This window comes from Ascidiella aspersa, chromosome 5 (genome assembly GCF_963924565.1).
Source record: "Ascidiella aspersa chromosome 5, kaAscAspe10.2, whole genome shotgun sequence".
Lineage (NCBI taxonomy): Eukaryota > Metazoa > Chordata > Ascidiacea > Phlebobranchia > Ascidiidae > Ascidiella > Ascidiella aspersa.
Genome location: NC_139451.1, coordinates 23,280,090 through 23,300,195, shown reverse-complemented (window position 1 = coordinate 23,300,195; position 20,106 = coordinate 23,280,090). Strand labels below are relative to the sequence as shown.

At 35.5% G+C, this 20,106-nt stretch overlaps 1 long non-coding RNA gene across 1 annotated transcript; it reads left to right on the top strand.

Annotated features, from left to right (window-relative positions):
* Window positions 1-1,228: 1,228 nt before the first annotated feature.
* Window positions 1,229-9,443, top strand: LOC146145481 (uncharacterized). Its single transcript, XR_014498721.1, has 6 exons — window positions 1,229-2,291; window positions 2,698-2,830; window positions 6,230-6,363; window positions 7,209-7,324; window positions 8,451-8,541; window positions 9,096-9,443. It is a non-coding gene; the product is annotated as an uncharacterized LOC146145481 (long non-coding RNA).
* Window positions 9,444-20,106: the final 10,663 nt, after the last annotated feature.

Here is a 20,106-nt window from a genome sequence, read left to right as displayed (position 1 = left end):
ATTTTGCGGCCCATCGAAATTTTTAAAGTGGCAATGCGGCCCATTCTGCTAAAAGGTTGGACATCCCTGTTGTAAACCATCTCTTTTCAGTTAACGTCTTGTGCTGTTGACAGCGCTGTGCTGTAGTGTTGATTGTTTGCCGCTCTATAGTTTGAACTGGGTGTTCGTTTATCAACTATTACAATTCTAATAACCTGTACGTCTTGTGGTTGGCTAACGAGTATACGCACGCAACTTAAAATTGGAGTCAGAAGTTCAACAACGAAATTCGTGCCCCACGACACCATCAAAACAATGCCATGAAACAAATTATTAAAATGATATTTTTAGGACAGTTATGGTGACTTGCATTCGCAGCCGAGATTAGTCTAAATTTTTGTGTTTGCAAAGGTATGATTACATTGCCTACCAACCATGGTACCTGTCTGGAAGACGGCTTATATGTTACGTATAGCCTACTTTGAAATAAGGCGTTAGGCGAAATTGTGCAGAACCACCTTAAGTTTTGGTAGGCCTATATTTCGTGTTCATTTACCACTTGCATTTTGTCACTTTCTTGAATTACCTGACAATTCGATGGTCGTTTTTGCTGAATTAAGTTCTTTTACAAACGACCAACTTACACGTTTGTAAAACGTAAATCAGTTCCCTGGGGATTTATTAAATTTTAGATCAACCGTCATAAGGAAAATTGCTTTAAATATTCTCATCGTAACCGAAGTTTTCTCATCTAAATTACCGGGTTTAAAGTTGCTGCGATTCTGCAAGAAATTTGAACGAAGTAGACTACAACGGGTAAACTTACTGTGACTCGTCTTACAAAAAAAGCGAGAGTGTGATGTAAATTCATTGTCTTTGTGTTTGTCTGTTTTACGTTAATATGTTGTTCTTTCTAGGTCCATTCTGTGACTTCTACTAAACAAGGACCTTGGACCCATTAAACACATATATAACTAGGGCTAGAATAACGTAGTGTTTCTTTGACTGGCGAATGTTTTTCCCCAGGGTAAATCCAAGCTTTGCAAGGGTGAACCAACAGATAGGGGTGGATGAGGTGTGAAGGTTTTATTTATAAATCGATTTCCACAGATTCTAATTTTTCTATTAGTTTTTGTTATTCGTTAAAGCAGATCGGACGATTATGTTTGGATTTTTGCAGTCTCTTAACCGTAGATAAGGAGGTTTTCTAATGGCAGCACGTAGACCTTGGAATGTAGAATGTACGAGCTATCCTAAAACATTGGTGTGTACGTTTGGTGTACCAACAGTGTTGTAATGGGATGATTTCTACCACTAGGGGTCGCGCGGACCGACTCAGATGAAGGCGCATATTTTTATAATGTAAGAGATAGGCTGTCTGTTGCATCTAGAGCAGTGTTTCCCAAACTTTTTTTCTCGCGTACCATTTTGAGCTTTTGTACAGTGTTCATGTACCACCTAAGTTACATCTGACTAGAATATCTCAAACTATACCTATTTTAGCATATAGATAAGAAAATGAGCATGTAGCTGTATTAGAGTTTAACAACTATCATTCCAGGAAGACTTAAAAGCCATAAATTAAGCAAAACACAGCAAATAGTTTTAATGCGATGGATGTAGTTGTTTTTTTCGCGACCAGCTGGTTGAGATGTCGTCGGGAGTATGCTTGGTTTCATAGCTGAATTAGCAAGCGCCTTCATACAAACAACATATTGCGGAACAGCTTCTCTATTGTGTTCAATAGCTATAAACCCGTAGTTTATGTAGCCTAAGTCTGGCTGTACTTTTGTTTAGACATGTTCCTAGTATAGTTAAATTAAACAAAATTAAATTCTCACACTATTCCTCTATTTTAAAAGAAATTACAGTAGTTCAATATGATTGAAATATCATTATACATATGACAATACTACACTGCTGCTCTTCAGTTTATTACTACTTACATATTAAAGCAGCCAAAAATTAACGTTTTATTATCTTCAACAAGCTAAGTGTTACGTCATAAACGTGCGAAACCTCAAATTAAAGGTAATTAAAACGCAACATTGCAAATACCCAATCTGAAAGTTTTAAAAGTTGAAAGTTTTCGCAAGTTTATACATATGCTTTAAAAAGTTTTCGCAGATTTATACGTAGTCGCGTACCACCTGAAAGACTCTCGCGTACCACCGGTGGTACGCGTACCACAGTTTGGGAACCACTGATCTAGAGGATTAGAACCGATTTAAATAAAGTGGTCAAACTGGAGTTTAATCCGTTCAGTTTGGAAAACGAAACGTCGGCTGGAGTGTGTTTACGACAGGGTTGACGTAAGTTTTAACCTAGTTCTACTACTATCAAGGCTCCATGTAATCTTAAATAATTAAATATAAAAAAAGAAAATGGTATATTTTCCCTTCGTTAGATATAAATTGCCAATACTGACACTAAATTGAAACCAGTTAAATGGACTAAACGGCACCTAAAGTGTTGGACAAGAACAATCTGTCTGTTTTTAAGCTAATTTGTTTTTGAGTCGGTAATAGTGGTTCTCAACCTGTTTAGGGCAACGGCCTTGGCCAGCCTAACCCAGATTATTTTTTTTAAAGCTGGTATTTTTAAATAGTTTTTTAATAAGCCTTCAAAGGCTGATTTTGCCAGGGCCACACGCTCACCTATTTAAGTTTGGGTTGACCCGTGTTTTCTGATATCCTACATTGCTGTCAATTTTCGCAGGTTCGAGACGGCATGAGAGAATTGGATCCCCTTGCTTTGATGGCTTGTGGCTTTAACGTCCCCACTCCATTCATGTCTTCTACAAATGTACTGTACGCCAGATTCCATTTTGATTCCTTTGTGAAAGACACAGGTACTTAATATTAATAACAGACTTTGTAATGACTTAAGAAAAGGAAATGACTTAATGTAAGTGCTCTTAGGTCACTATTTTCACATGACTTGACTTGACTTAAGTCTTTTAGACAAATGACTCGGGTTGATCATATTTTCAACAATTTAATTATTTATGCTAGATTTTTCACATAAAACAATTTGTTTGCTCTATGTTGCGTTTTCTGTGTGTTTTTTAGTGGAGTTATTGCTCATAATCTGACAAATTTACCTATTTTATTAATTTAACGTTTAACTTGAATGACAAGAACTTAAAAATTGGTTTGGTCTAATTATGACTTGACTGGTGCTTGACCTTTATTATTCAAAATGACTTGACTTGAACTTAAGTTCTTTTACAAATTACTTGAATTGGACTTTAGGTGTTTCACAAACAATTTGACAGGGCCTTAAGTCTTTATAAAATGACTTGTTTACACTGGTTAATATATGTCTAATGTTTTAGTTCTTGTTCTAACATCGATAGTTTGACCAAAAGTACTGCACTCCTATTAAATATTGATTCTTTAATTACTGTATAGTTCAATTTAGTAAAACATATACCACAGAAACAAGCAAAGAACTCGGTAATTATGTAATTGAGCAGTCCCGGTATTTCGCGAAAATAAGTGATCTTACCGCGAACCATCAATTTACTATCTTATGTACTGTTGAACTAGAAAGGGTAGTATCCTTCATCTTAAAACATTGGCCCCTAATTTTTTCGGGGAACCAAAGCACTTTCCCAAAAATTTTTAATCGCCCCGGAATAATTACTGTATTATTCAAATCAATACTCATACTACTAGGTGTACATAGGCAGCCAAGCTTTATTTTCATTACAATTTAATGGTAAATGTGTTCTGACTACGATAATTTACCATTTAAATAATTTAAATATTGTTTCGCAGACCCCTTAAAACCTCTTTACACATCAGATCAACTTGTACTGCTACACAACAAAAACAATATAACAATTTATTGTATCACGTTTAAGCTAAGTCCCGTGAAATGTTAACAGTAGCATATTGATTAAATACGGATTTACAACAACAATATCTAAAATCGAACCACATTGTACACGGTTTTTCCTGCGTAGAGCAGAAGGGCAGTATGACAGCAAGCTGACGACTTGGCGACAATGTCAGCTGAAGAATCAGAAAAAAAAACGAAGAAATTGGTCAAAAAAAAAATTTTTGATGTTTTTATTTTTTTTTTAAAGTCGACTTTCTAAACAAACATGTGCTTGTTCTACACATATTCAATCCAATAATTTTTTTAAATGCTGAATATGTATGAACATTATGCACTAAAATTACCAGAAAATAATTTTTTAAACTATTCTGAAAAAGTACGAAGCTCGTTTTCTAGCAGGAAAAAGCCAGTGTTTGGCCTGTGGCTTGTTTATTAGTTGTACTAAATTTTAAATTACCAGAAAATAATTTTAAGTACTAAATTTTGATAGAACTGTTGTGTATTTGCAGTTTTACTTGATTTAGCAAATACTTCTTTATTGAGTTAAAAAAGCAATCATGATAGTCGCCATTCCTGTTAAATAGACAGATGTGAGATTCGCATGGGCATAACGAGGATATACTAGACCAGGGTTTCCCAAACTTTTTTGGACCGCAGACCACTATTGGTGAATCTGTTTTTTCGCGGACCGCAATACACAGCAAAAATGAAATAAAACCAAATTTTATATATTTACAAAACTGACAACAGCAATGGGACGGATGAGGTTGCTTCCTTCTGCTTAAATCATTAATTCATCATAAATTGAAAGCACAACAAGATTTACGATACTGGAAAGCAAAAGCCTTCAAAATCAATAAGTTGTGAATAACTGCGGCAATTTAATTATTTTTGAAAGAGTACACATACTGTACAACAGGGGTCGGCAAACTTTTTCTAGTCACGGGTTAAAACCAAACTTAGAAAATTCTCTGCGGCCGCACAAAAATGTTAACTAAGAGTTATGTTATATTAAAATGTTAGAACAACGGTTAATCAGGCGGGCTTCGGATATATTTTTTGCACTTAAATTCGTGTTTAGTTACTTTTAAGGAGGCAGTAAAGTGTTGGCGCAAAGCGGGACAAAAAACGTTTGTTAGGTTCAAAATTGGAGTCCACACGTGGTTTTTTATATTGAAAAGTGTAATAAAACCACTTTTAGAAAACGCGATAAGCTTAATGGTAAATCTAGAAAATGTTTGGCACTTACATAGTTAATAAAAAAGTATGAGAAATGGACTTGTGTTTAGTTGTCAAAGGATAAATTACATTCGCGGGCCGGATCCGGACCACGTGCCGTAGTTTGTCGACCCCTGCTGTACAAGTACAACATATATGAGTAACTTTTTAATTTCTTGTCATATCGCCACGGACCACCTGTGCAGTCGTCGGTGGTCTGCGGACCACAGTTTGGGAACCTCTGTACTTGACCATGCTGTTCCATCTAAGGCAGTGGTTCTTAACCTTTGTTAACCTGTCGAACCCCTATGCTATTCTACAAGCGTTCGTTGAACCCCAAATTTTCGCTCAGTATTCGTTTCTTCCTCCTAGCAGCTGAAACTGGGCATATTCAAATTATAAACTTGCATTTATATAGGTTAAATTGGCCAAATTTTCAATTAACAGTGTTACATGACACCTTGGCACATAAAAAAAGATTCAAATTTACCTTGAAATAACAGCATTTATGGTTTAGAGGACGTTCTCGCTGAACCCTTGAAAAAGCTGCGTCAAACCCTAAGGGTTCGATCGAACCTTGGTTAAGAACCACTGATCTAAGGATTAAATTATGTTTTTTGCTGTTTCAATTAAAAAATTTCACGCTTCGCACCAACTTCGGCCGCATACTAAGCTTCGCAATTTCAGTATAAAAGTCGAATAAATATCTCAAAAAGAATTTGAGAAACTTGCTTTTAAAGATGTTTGAATTGATTTGTGTATTAAACAGTCCTTGAAAAACTTATATTTTTGCCAAAGTCTTTGAAAATTTTTCAGATTTATTTTGCGAGCAGCTTAAGTTGTGTGTTTACTGTTTAGATAGGTCCAGAGTAAATCTTTATTTATTTATATTTGTTATTAAAGTATTTTTTGTTTTGTTTTTGAGTTTTATTCAAAACGTGCCAAGTGATCCTCTTTCTTTCTTTTCAAAAACTCACAGATTTTCCTTAAAGGGCCTTTGAATGCAAATTTGGGCCTAAAAATCTGAAAAAAAATACCATTAATTTTATCTAATATGCTCGTTTGGGCATCGTAACTACGTCATTATGCATTAGATCGATTCACGATACTTTTCTGTGAAAGGTATTGGGTATCGGGACAAAACGTTAAATATCTGACATCCATAATTGCAACACAATGTTTTTAGATTGAAGATCGACGCAGATCCAAATGTGACCAAATACTTGCAGATCACCTTCGACTCTATGGACATACAGTCTGCCGCTAACCCAGGTACCGACTGTACTGCAGCTTACGTCGAACTACATGACTTCACGCTAGGTAAGTTTTTTGGGGGGAACAACTTGAAAATACTTTTTTAATGTTTTGAGGCAGTACTTTGTTTATTGGAGCGCGTATGTGTTACAGGGGTGAAATTGTAATAACGTATTTACTGAATATCCCTGATGGTAAACAAAATAGGTTCGAACTTCGGGCCTTACCGGGACCAACGCTCTACCAACTGAGCTACACAGGCTCACACGGATAAACAACCACGACGTAGTTTCTTGCTACATTCTGTGTCGTTTAAAATAATGTTTTTTATTTCGATTTGGATTGGAGCGTGTACGAAAAGCTTTTTTTATTATTGTCTTATTCTTACCATTAGTAAAAGTTGGCTATAAATGATACCGTTTCCATTTAAGACGTCGTTTTATTTATATAGTTATTTTTTGGGCGCTATTCAGGCATACCGCCTAGACACTATCTAATTCGAGAATAACATAATAAGGCCTGACAAAAAAATAAAACTAAGGCAAAACAAAATAATGCTGGGATACTGCATGAGATGGGCTTTTTGTTGTAATTATATATATATATTATATCAACAAGCAATTGCGGTCTAGCCCTTCAGAATTAGTACTGTGGTCAACGATATATCGGCACACGAATCATAGTACAACGGAAGCCTTTAGAGTTGCTAACCGACGTCATTTGATCAAATTAAGAATTCTAAAATAAAAATCCTTAATTGTCCAACCTAATTCGGTTAGGCTCTCTGAAGTTTCTCGATGTACCCCTACTGTGTTTTCTATTTTCCACCCCTAAAAATGTCTGTGTTCCATTAGAAGTTACACGTTTAATGAAAATTTAAAGAGTCCCAAGTGCATTAAGTTGTTTTGCAGTGCGGGCTTTCCCGACCCATACCCCCACATCATAGAGTGCAAGACCACAATCCAAGTGGAGCCGGGATTTTAAAATTCTTTAAAGGAAACTGCGACTACGACCACCTTCAAATCAGGTAAAGTATGTTTTTGCCTGAATAGTTTTTATACTAAAAGCGATAACACTCCTGTGTTCTGCAAAAAACGCGGATACAGTTTTGTGTTGTAAGTTTTGTGTGTCACGAGTTAAATCGCCCCTGCAAAGTGTTGTTTTTTTATGCAGGTTTATCCGGTAATTGCAGTAAGCAGGGGAGGATTTAAAGGGGCACAATTTTGGGTAACTTAAACAATATAGAGGCGTTTTGTAATAGTTGGAAATAAGACAAAATAAGGACGCAAGTCAAAAATAAGGACATTTTTTAGGACATTCAAGTTTTTTAAGACCTGGCCCTTCAAAATAAGGGCAAATCTTAAAAATAGGAACGCTATGGTGTACACCACTAAACAGATTTACTTTAAAAAGGAAAATAATAAAATTTACTATGGTGTCATATATATGTAATTCCTTTCGATATATTTTATTAATTGGACAATAAACAACCGCCCTTATTGATAAAACAGTTTGTAATAAATTATGTAATTTAACACTGTGTCCCCATGGGTCGCGACCCAAAGTTGTTTCGTTTGTTGGTCGGCGACTAAAGTAGTTTTTTATGGTTAGATTTATTGAGATTGGTTCTCCGCAAGATTTGTCCAAAATTTACGAAAATTGCAGAAGCAATACGGAGACATGACCCATATTTATTAAAATTGACCTTATTAATGCTATTGTATAATTTATTTTTTGTTTGCTTTAAACTTCAGTGAAGATAACTGCGTCCTCAAAGTATTGCTGTTATGCTTACGCTTGGGTATATTTGGGTTGCCGCGAAAAAATGTTGAGAAACACTGATATAGATAATAAAAAGGTGGTGCTAGTAAGATAAGGCATCTTTAGAAACCGAAACGTCTAAAAATGACTGAATAGTTTACATCACACTATAACTTTGGTTTTCGTTATAAACCAACACTTAATAGAAACCGTTTATAACAATAACTTTGTAAATTAGCTCAATCAAACTTTGTACTTATCGTGCCTCACTGATAAGCTTTTCTGAAGAGGCGTACTTGCATTTGTATCGTTTCCAAATTATAGTTGTTGTGTTGTTATATGTCCCCCTTTTGCTTTAACAATAATAACCCGTTGTTTGTCGTTTTGCCCAGTTATGACATCACGTACACGTCATCGCCGGGAAGTTGCGGGGGAAACGTCACAGGTGACCATGGCAGCGTTTACAGCACGTTATATCCGCAGGTTGGTAAAAAGAACAACGCACAATATTTTAAAATTGTAGATAAATATTTGAAAAAAGATAAGATTTTTTTTTTAACAAATGTAAAAAATTTCAAGGCATTTTTAACTTGTAGTAGATAATGTATTTATGAGTAATTTCGGCACGACGATTAGGTTTGCCGAACTTTAAACAGTTGATCAACCCGGATTTCCTTAAAACTGAATAATAATAAACGTTTAGCATTCGAGGAGATGTAATAATATCGATACGTATACTCCAACTCGACTCCATTATCAAATTTTTTCATACTCGGTTGAGTGAACTAACTGAAAGTTATCTTTTTCAAATTAGTCAATTGCATCGAGCAACATTTTGGATTAAAATAATTTGAACAACATTTAATATAATTTACTCAACGAGTAACTAAAAACTACTCGACCTGTTCGCTTATCGGACGAAATTTTTCATTCTTGTTTTGCATTGTCGGTAAACAATCCTGTGGTGGTACATTTGCAAATCAAAACGCTATTTAGTTTTCAATTTCTTGATGTTCGACTGTTCGTTTATTTTGCAGGCGTATCAGCCAAACACCGACTGTGGCTTCAGCATAATAACACCAGCCGTCCTCCAGTTGCCATTCATATCACGTACAGTGATGTCTACTACGAGGTATTAAAAAATCCGTTCCCACAAAAAAGACTTTTATTTTAGCTGCGAGAACTTAGTTCCGTTTTGCACAATTAAAATAATTGAATCTTCGTAAAAATGCTGTACACAAAGTTAAGGAGTTTTCATCCAATAGAAATATACAGAACCTGTTTAACAATTACTTGCATCACTTTAAACTGTTGTACTAGATTTTGAGCAAAGTAGAAGCAAAAAAATGAGCCAAAGTCTTTATATTCCGAAAATAAATTGCTAGTTTGCCCTTTAGGTATTTAACTATTGTTTTCTGATTGATGCAAGAATTTAAGCCTAAACGTTTTTTGTAACCTTAATAAGTATGTCAAGGTTGTGATATTTATTGCGCTGTGCATAAAACTTTTTGAAATGATTTATCGCGGAGATAGTGGATGCTACTGCGTGGACGATCTGCTTTACATTTACGGGGGACCTGACAAGAGCTCTCCCCTGATTAGCGCCTAATGCGATAACGGAAGGCTCAGTGATAAGTCAAACCAATTCAGCGTTCGTAAAGTAAGGACCGATTAAAGCCTAAATTTTAGGTTAAGAGTAATTTCTTTGAAACAGTCGCACAAGGCTTTATTTTCGTTTGTATACGATTGTGTTTTGCTGTTTAACTAAAAACGTGGAACTTTAACAATTAATTATACTCGTATTTCAAACGATAAACCTGTTGTAAATTGTGAGGACATAATCATTGAACATACTCTATTATTACCATTAAAATACCTTATTTCCCGACTCTGGCGCCAAGTAATATTGACTCTCTTGGCATTGGTGGTACCATTTTTTGAGTTTCCGAACATCTTTAAAGAAGTTATTATGATTATCCTACGACTGTATTAAACAAATTTTCTAAACATAATGGAAACCAACACATTCAATCAAAAACCCTCATACAGAAGTAAGCAATTTAATATCCAAAATGAAAATGAACCTTTTGTTTGGCCAAAATCTTTTAATTTTTTAGATTGAAGACGACCGATTTTCCAGTTGGTAACCGAACCAACATTGGTTTGAGGATAGACTGGAAATCGTAGTTCAACCTGCGTTTTCCTTTCATATTTTATCTCGCCTTAATTTACAACCATTTCACAACCTTTCAATACTATAAAAGATGTGAAATAGTAAGTTTACTTTCCTATAACGTTTGGTATGTTTATCCAAAGTACTTTTTTCAAAAATGAGGACTCTTTTTGGTATAAAGCTTCTTTGGGGATTTTTATTTTAAGTTATTACTAGGGCGATAAAATATTTGTCAAAATTTGCACATTAGGCCAATTTTGTAAAAATTATTTCAAATAAAATCTATTAAAAATGCAAATAAATCGCTTACAAAATTAAAAAAACGTATTTTTAGCTTTTTGAAATTGTCTGTTAGAGAAAAATTAGTTTAATTAAATTCAATGACATTTTAAGTGTATTAAATCTTCCATAAAGTAGTATACGATTTATGCGAGCCAGCAGAATTAACCACACAGGCCTGGTTTATCACATTAGGTTCAGCTCGAACTTCGATTTTACTTTATACAGTTGTGCTGATTTTGACCAATGTTTTTTTTTTTAATATTCGCTGTGTTGTTTCGCTTGTGATATGCTATTAACCCATTTCCTATTTCAATTGTATACTAGGTCTTTGCTATGAATTATTTTTACGTTGTATTTCGCATTTTTTTAAATAGCCAGCGTCTTGTTTTTTGTAGTTGTTTGTCTTTTCGAAAACACAAAAATAATTAATATCATTTTCATGAAATTTACTTAAACCCGAAATATAACTGATTTGTGTTCGACCGGTATAGTCGGCAAAGCATCAAAAACGTGTGGTTAACGACGCCAAAACACTAATACAGTATGTTGTTTAAATCAATGTATATATGTTGTTTGAAACAATATGTTGTTAAAACAAATTTTCAGGTCAAAATTTCAATTTTTAGGTCAATTTTTTTCATTTTTTAGGTAAAAAAATAATCGCCCTAGGTATTACAGTTACCAACATCATCGATTTTGTTAACTTGACTTTAAAAGTGCAATAGCCCGCGTTAGTCACATTTTGTTATTTTTGTTGTGATTTATCGTTTTATTTTGTCGCGTCTTGATTTGTCGCTCATCTTGTTTTTTCTTTCTTCCAAACTTAAACTTTCGAATATTGTTTATGTTCAAGTAATTCCACGTTTCGCAGGATGCAAAATAAAAGCAAATTTTGTGCTTTTGCCTCCACCAGCTTATTCGGTTTGTTTACCACTGGTTGTAAAGTTGTGCTTATCTAACGTCTGTATCGTTTTAATTGACTGGGCGAGGTAGGAAATGAATATTTTCCTGTCCACATTGCTAAATCTGCAAAACAAAAAGGCCCACCAAATTTTTTTATTGATTTTTGTATTTGTAGGCTAGCATACACGGGTGTTTTCACAAGTGATAAACAAGGCAAAACAAACAAATATAAGATTGCAATATTTAGTTAGATGTACATCGAATATAAATAAAATACAATTCAGAATCTATTGCAACTACTCAAAAAATTGTAAACAGCCGTGACGGTGATAACGGCAGTCCTGCCAGGCATATACACCTAGATTAGGCCCTATTAAATATTTAAAAAAATACTCATTTTTAAACAGAATTCTTGCGTTTGCAGTTTTACTTTGATTGGCAACGTAAGTACTCCTACATTGACTTAAAAAAAAACAATCACGATATTTGTAATTGTAGTTAAACAATTAATTATGTCATTCGCATAGGCAGATCAAAGGGTACTAGGCCATGTTTCTCCACCTAAATAAACTATACTTGTTGTCTGTTGTAATTAAATTTTGCGCTTTGCGCGACCTTTGTTTGGTTTGCTGTTCTCGTCTATGTTATGTGCCCGAAGTGTCCCTTGAAAATTTCGGAAAATTTACTTTAATGCTATTTGTTGTGCTTAGCGCATTTAAATAGGTTTGAAGGTTTGCTTAGAAGCAGCTTTATTGATGAAACAGTGTCCAAATGCGCAACTCTTGGACCACTATTTTCCTTGGTATAGCTTAAACATAGCACGGTTTAATACATTCGTTGGCGAACACAGCAGTAACTTTAGAGACGAGACCAAAAAACATAAGGCTTTGGGCCCTAAAAGCTTAGCCTATGACCAGAAGGCAGGCAAGACTCTGCCAGCTTGACCCCAAGTCTACTGTACGATTGAAATTTCACTGACGAACCTAAATTTATACCATGTATTCAACCAAATCCGGAACAAAATCGAAACAAAACAAATTAAAATACAAGGATTTAAATAAAAAATAGAACATTTAACAAAAAGTCATCAACTTTTTAAAAAAAATTATGCCAAAAATACTGTCTGTATTCCTTTGTGCGCTGCACGCCACAGTCTGTAATTGGATTTGGAGACTCCTAATTAGTTAATTATAGTGTTATTTATAGAGCATTTTCAATTTAAATTTACGGTTAATTTATCAGGTCAAAGCCCATGTAATGCTACCAGAGAAGAACATTAGGCCACCTTTAAGCGGATTCCAACTCGGGCGTAGCGATTTTTAACCAAATGCGTTTCCGCAAAGTCACAACCTTTTTGAGTCAAGTAAAAAAAATCAAAATTTTAACTGTGTGATATTAAAATAAGCATCTGAAAACTTTATGGACGATAAAATCAAAGAAAGTACAGTAACCTTATCCAATATGGCATTATATTGTACTATAATGACCATATATATATATAGGCCTATACGTCTATTGTTAGTAGGTGTTTGTTCAAATGGCAAAATTGTTTTTATAATTTGCGTTTTGGATGGCCAATCCATCAGGTTTGTCGAAAAGAAACTATTAACTTTCTAAATGTTACCCTTGGTCACTTACAGTAGCCGTACTTTTATTAATGGTTGTAGCGCCAACAAATACCTTATAAGTCCATTCTTGAGTTGAGAATTTACGTATTTTATTAGAGATTGTTTACTGTTTCTAACATATTTTCCAATACCGTCTACCATGTCTGGTATGGCCTAATGGTAGGTTTCCAACATGATGTATCATTGGTCTATGGTTCGATTCCCTTGAAGTGCCAATGATTAACCGCAGCGTGACAGTATACGCTATACTGCACCTCACGTAAAAAAATCTTTATCTTAAGTCTTTAGCTCATCCGTTGTAACTCCATCACCTTTAACTGTAAATCACGCTAACCCCGACAACCTTTCATAGTCTATTAAAACCTTTAATCTTAACTTTAAGATTATGTGGTCAGGTGAAAAAAAAATTAGGGGCATTTAAATGGCTTTTATCTAAACATCTTAAACTTAGTTCCTCAGCTTCTTGTTGTGGCGTAGCGGAAAAGCACTTTGGTTAAAAACCGCTACGCCCGAGTTCGAACCCGGTTAAAGGTAAAATCTTTCCCCGGTAGCCGATAGATTTCTATGGGTTCGAACCTGTTAACTTAATTGTAATTTCTCAATCTCTGTTAATGATAGAATTAACCATAAATAACCTCACAATGAACAAGGAGTCGCTGAATCCTGTCCCAGCCTGTGGCGGGATTCGGTTAGCCCGGTAAAGTTTCTTGTATGTCACGTTAAACCCCCAATGCACACAGGTCAGAACACTGGTTAGGTAGCCGCAAGGTTTCCTAGGTCAGCTTAGTCAGGCAAGAAGTCGCTGCTTCGGGCTGGCAACAGTGTTCGAAAAACTTAGGCCCTCAGAGGGCGTGGCTCAGAGCAACACAATAGGGAACCAGCCCGAAGCAGCGCACGAGGAGTATAGGCAGCGACTTTTTTTGCATTTTATTTTTGAAAAACATTATGGAAATGGGAAGCGTGATTTATTTACACTTGAGAGTGTGACGAAGGTTTAGCTGGAGTTACAGTTGTTTTGGCTGTGATTAAGGTTATATTATTCCTTTTGAACGGTTTAGGTTGGTTACGTGATTTACACATTTAGTTGTGACGAAGTTACAAGTGAGCTAAGGAGTTACAGTTAAGTTTGCTATGATTAAGGTCTATACTATCGGCTTATGAACGGTTTAGGTGGGTTAACGTGATTTACAGTTAATGGCGACGAAGTTACAGCAGGTGAGGTATGGAGTTACAGTTAAGTTTGCTAAGATTAAGGTTATACTATTGTCTTTTGAACGCTTTAGGTGGGTTAACGTAATTTACGTTTAATAGCCACGAAGTTACAACAAGTGAGCTATGGAGGAGTTACAGTTAAATTGGCTGTGGTTATAGTTATATTCGCAATGTGATTTAGCATTAGTTATACATCAAGTTTGTAAGTTAACCATCTATCGAACACGTGGACTATCTTCATCAGTACATTATGATAGATTTACCAGGCAACGCATGGGCAATTGAAGGGAATCGAACCGCAGACCAAGGGAACACCATGTTGGAAACCTACCATTAGGCCATACCACACATGACAAAAGACAATGCAAAATAGGTTAGAATCAGTAAACAATCTCCAATGTGGCACGCAATTTTTTAAAACCTAATATTGCAATTATAAACTATAGCAGGGATGGCGAACCACTGACCCACAAAGAGACCCATTTCAGATTATTGACGAGCCACCTGTTAATCTAAAAATTACTAAATATAATAAAATATTCAGAAAACAATAAATGTGTCGAAAACAATTTAACACTATAATAAGATTAGCTGCAGCTTTGTTAACTTTAATTCGTACAAATCCTGATTTTGGAAACTAAACTTGGATCGTCTCAATAAGCTTATTATAATTACCAACCAAGGATAACAGTATTTGTAGAGAAGAGTTATAGTTGCAAGTTTTACATTGAATTATCACGTAATTTGCATTTTTTTTCAAGTAGCTAGGTCTTGTTTGTGACCCTAGCAATAAAAGTTCGCTACCCCTGCATCATCTCATAGTGACTATACTTTTGTTTGGGCGCCAGACCCTCGGAAAGTAGGCAAAAGTAGGTGTCCTGTACGTGTAAGATCTTTGAAGTCAATAATTTATTTCTAACAAGTGGTGAATTGGCCAAACAAAACTCAATAATAACAAAAATGTTGCCACTAAGTCAAACGTTTATAGGTAGATGTTTATGTTGTATTTAAACTACAATATACTGGTCATATTTAGTTAAAACCGTTTGTTGATGCCCATGACGTTTGTAGTCTAAGCCAGTGCTCCGCAACCTTATTTCACTTGCGGCACACCAACAAAGCTAAAATAATTGGACCTACGAAATATATGTCGATCGACACTAGACAACAAAGGCAATATCCCAGACTGCCCAGACAAAAATGTTCGATTTAGGGAAAATTTGACGTTATATATTATTTTATCTTCTGATTTGACGGTCTTACCGAAATACTTTAAGACGGCCAATGGGACTTCAGACGGCCAAAGGGAAGACCGAAATTAGAAAACATCAACGTTGGAATAAAACACAGTTCGGGATGAAGCCAAAACAGGACTATTACCTTATAGTCGTATAATAACCGCAACCATTAGCCACCACTAACCCCAAACACGGAAAACAACCCAATGCTAAAACAGCGGTAATCGCCGTTCCAACTAAAATGCGTAACTTCAACACCAAAACATCCAATGTCAGTTGACTCCCGATCATCTCTACATTTTTAGGCATTATTTTGTGCATTTAGGCCTTATTCCCAACAACTTTAGGTCTTATTCAACCGGTTTAGGTACTTTTAGACGATTTGAACTCTTACTGTATGCTGGTTAGAAAAAAATTGGATTATTCGTTTAATTCTGCTGTACAAAGTACAATTAAAAAAAACGCAAGTAAACACCTCCGGGAACGTCGCGGCACACCAGTTGCGGAGCACTGGTGTAAGCCACTAATGTTAACGTAAAAGGCCCAGCCAAAGATTTTGCCAGTTCGGGTAAAAGATCAAAGTTTAGTTTTGCCAAATTTTCAGTATATCTTAATTAGAGCAATACATGGTGTACGCGAGCCGGACCTTTTCTGCTAAGGGAGTCAAAAGCTAAATATTTTTGGTTGTATTTCCAGGAGAGTGATTATATTTTCAACACCGAATTCTAGAGTAAGCGCAAAAAATACTGTGGCTAAAGTTCGCAATTGTGGAAAATTTTGCTGCCATACTTTGTTTGAAAAATTACAGTTTTGAAGAGGTTATGCCACGTAGAGTTTATTCAAGTCATATCATAGTTGGATTTATTTTCGATCAAGATTACATTATCAAAAGAGTATATGGCGTCCTCAAAAGAGCAATAAGTGGCTCGCGTGCCATAGGTTGCCGGCTCAAGTTCAGCTAGAGCTTCGCTTCTGCTTAATAGAACTGTGTTCTTCTGATTAGGGTAAAATAATTTAACAACATTTTTGGTGGTGATTTTAACTGATTTACAATTAATGCCACTTCCTATTTTATTCAAAAATCCTTAAGGCTTTACTGTTTTCGTTATGATATGCCTAAAATATCTACGCGAGTTTTACCTGAACACGAAAAAAAAAACTTTTTTACTTTACACCGATCAGTAAAACATTAAAAATAACAGGTGAAAAACGACGCTTAGTCATTATTGCAGTACTGTAAATCAAGGTATTCCGAATAGATCAAAAACCTAATGCGATAATCATTTTTTAATTATTTTTGGTTTTAATCGGTTTTATTTTTTCTTCAAATATTAATTATTGGTTCCTAAAATTTATCTCTGACGGAGGTTTACAAATCTATAATTACTAAAATACCTTGGGTGTGACCTAGATTAAAAAATTTAAACATATTTTTCAGAGCTATCGAAGGAAATAAAGGAATAAATGTCAATGAGAAAGTAAGCACTAAAACAGCAAATCACAAGTACATATGGCGGTCAATTCGGCAAAACATTTCGGATATACGTAATAAATACTTCATACAGAAAAAAGTTAACACGATAGCCTATGCTATTATTTTCTACAAGAGGCCTTGTTTAGTAAAATATTTAAAAAAATGGAGCTAATAACTAACAGCAATAAAAACTTTTTCCAAGTAAAGCTGCAACATTGTAAAGCACAAACGGCAAATTGCAAAAAAATGAACACACTGCCGACAACCATTGTTTAAAAATAAAAAGCACATTATAGAATCAGTAAAATTTCGAAAATATTGCATAAAAACAAAAAACTAATCTACTACAACGAACTGCGCATGGGAAGCTTGAAAATATATAATATAACTGACTTTATTGGGCACGCGCAAGAATTGCAACCAAAGAGGAAATAAACGATTAATTTATTTGTTAAGCAGCATCGCATGTGAAATGGCCAATTTAAAAACACAATCCAATGAGAGTTTGTGTTGTAGGATTAATGAAATCGGTAATTCCCCGTTTGCTTCTTGATTTATTAAAAGTCGGGAAAAACCGTGCATTGGATGAATTCTTGAAATGGTATTGTATGCTGTATAATGAAGATAAAATACAAATATAACATATGCTATATACTATAGCAACAAGAGGGAAAACAACTCCATAATTAGCTTTACCTTCACAAAAAAATTCGAAATTGTATGATTCAATTAATCCGCTGTCTTATGAAACCATAAAACAACCAACTAAAGTTTCCTTTAATTTACCTATTTTGAGTTTTTTGTTTAAATATCGGAGAGAAATTCCAGTAGCTTACCTTGTTCGAGTAAAAAGCTCGCCAACGGAAAGTTCTTTCCTCGTCTGTCCGTATTGCGTTCCATTGACAAGGTGCTCTTGCATCCTGGCTGTAAAACTTTACTAAAATCTGTACAAATAAGGTAATTTACAATTCCCTTCGATACAATACGTGCCACTTAAGGTCGGGGGTTCTTTTCAATCCTTTTAACATTGGTTTGACCGAAACTTGGGGTTTATTACGTTTATTGTTTTATGATGTCATCTCTAAACACTTTATGTTGAACCTTCACGCAACCAAAAAAATACTTTACCAAAAACATAATTAACTCTGCTGTAAGCACACTTAAATTCCCAAGACACCCCTTACTAGACTTTTCGTTGTTATTATTAGTTTCAAACTAAACGGAACTGAAACAATACACTCTACCCAATGTAGGAAAATAGGATTTGATTTATCGTACTTCGTGTACAAAAGTTGTAAAGAGGCTTTTTAATTAAGCAAAACACATATTTTTGGAGAGTTACCAATAACGAATACCCCAGGGTGCCGCAGCTCCTTTAAAAAGTAAACTTTAGAACATAATAAATTTAACTGACCGTGACTTCATCTTTTCCGAACGATTTCAGGATCTTTGTACAGAAATATAGAATTCGGCGGATATCATCGTAATTTCTGACAATCGAAATAAACAATACAGGGTTAGGACGTTTTATTTTAATCATAATCATAAACTTGGCAAAATAATCGCACAGGAAGCATAAAACTAATTACTATATAATTTTATATCTACGGCCAAAATTAAACACCTATATACCTGTTCACAACTAAACTTTTCATGGAAACTGGCCATTTTCTCGTCGATCGGTGTGACATGTACAACACAAAAAAGTAGGTTAGTATTTAACAATATGGGACTCATTTAAAAAGGCCCCGTAATTATTTTGTTGGTCCCCGTTCCGACCGACTTGAAATTTGCAAGTTTTGGCATTCCGGCAATTCCACGAAAAAAAAACTTTTTACGGGCTGGACAAGTGTTTCAGGGCTCTTTGCATGGAAATGCACAAGATTTGCTGATTTTTTTGTCGGACTGAACAAACTAACTGCATCCTAAACACCCTGCATTCTTTTATTGACAAGCGTCCTAAACCGGCAATTTCACTTGGCCTACGGGCTTGTGGGCGAAGTGAGTTGGTGGTATGTGGAATTGCCAGGTTAAGGGCATACTTATCAATAGTCAGCTTGCAACCGGTATTCCCTGATTTTGACCCAATCACTAATTTCCAAGCTTAAACATATATATATTTAACAAATTACGGGAGATTACACCGACTTACAGCAGTGAATATGCAGACTTACCACTACTACACAATCATATCATAAGGGCTTGTGCAGCAGACTTACCACTACTGCACAATCATATCACAAGGGCTTCACAGACTTACAACCACTCCACAATCATATTAAAAGGGCTAGATGCAGCAGACTTACTATCACTGCACAATGATAAGACGCCAAAAAGACGGTTGAAACGTCAGCTTGGAAACAAACTTCAAAGAGACGCCAAACTGCGGTGTTTTTGGCAAAGGCAATCTGAAAGCACAGCGAAGTTTGGAAACAATCATCGGGGCTCGGATTAAGCCAGAAGATATTTAGTTTTGCGACAATATTTGTCGGTGCTTTAGGCAAAAGCAACTGAAGCACCAGACTTTGGGAAACAATCATCAGCGCTCGAGATAGAGCAAAAAGATAATTAAATTGTGTTGAATTTGCTTTGAGGTAGTGTAATTGCCACAGGTATTTTATTTTAAGTCACGAAACGTCGCGTAAAAACATACTGACCACCACTAACTTCCCGTACAAAGGGAGGCGAACGCGAAAGGGCAAAATGTCGGAGCGGCAAAAGTGCAACTTTCCTGACACCTACACAGGTTATATAAGTTCGATAATAACTAAGTCTAACTAAGTGATAATTAACAAAATATCGTTGATTTCGAAGGATGTGTCGTGTACTCCATTGAAACGCTCCAGCTCGTACTCGGTTCAACTCATCTCCGCAACTCGACCGTCACCATTCGTCATTTGTCTTCTCATCTCGGTTATTTTGTTCAGAGCGAAAACTTTACTTCACGAAAAACTCGAAAACGCAATTTCAGGAGTTTCGTGTTATTCGCAAAGTTCAGATTCACGCAAAGAAGCGAGTTCGGTTTCGGACAAAAAATGGACGACATAATTTCGCCGCCGCCGACGCGAACTCGCAATCCAGGGCGGCGAGTCAACAAAAGACTGGCATATGTAGTTAGGTGAAATAAAATCGCCACCC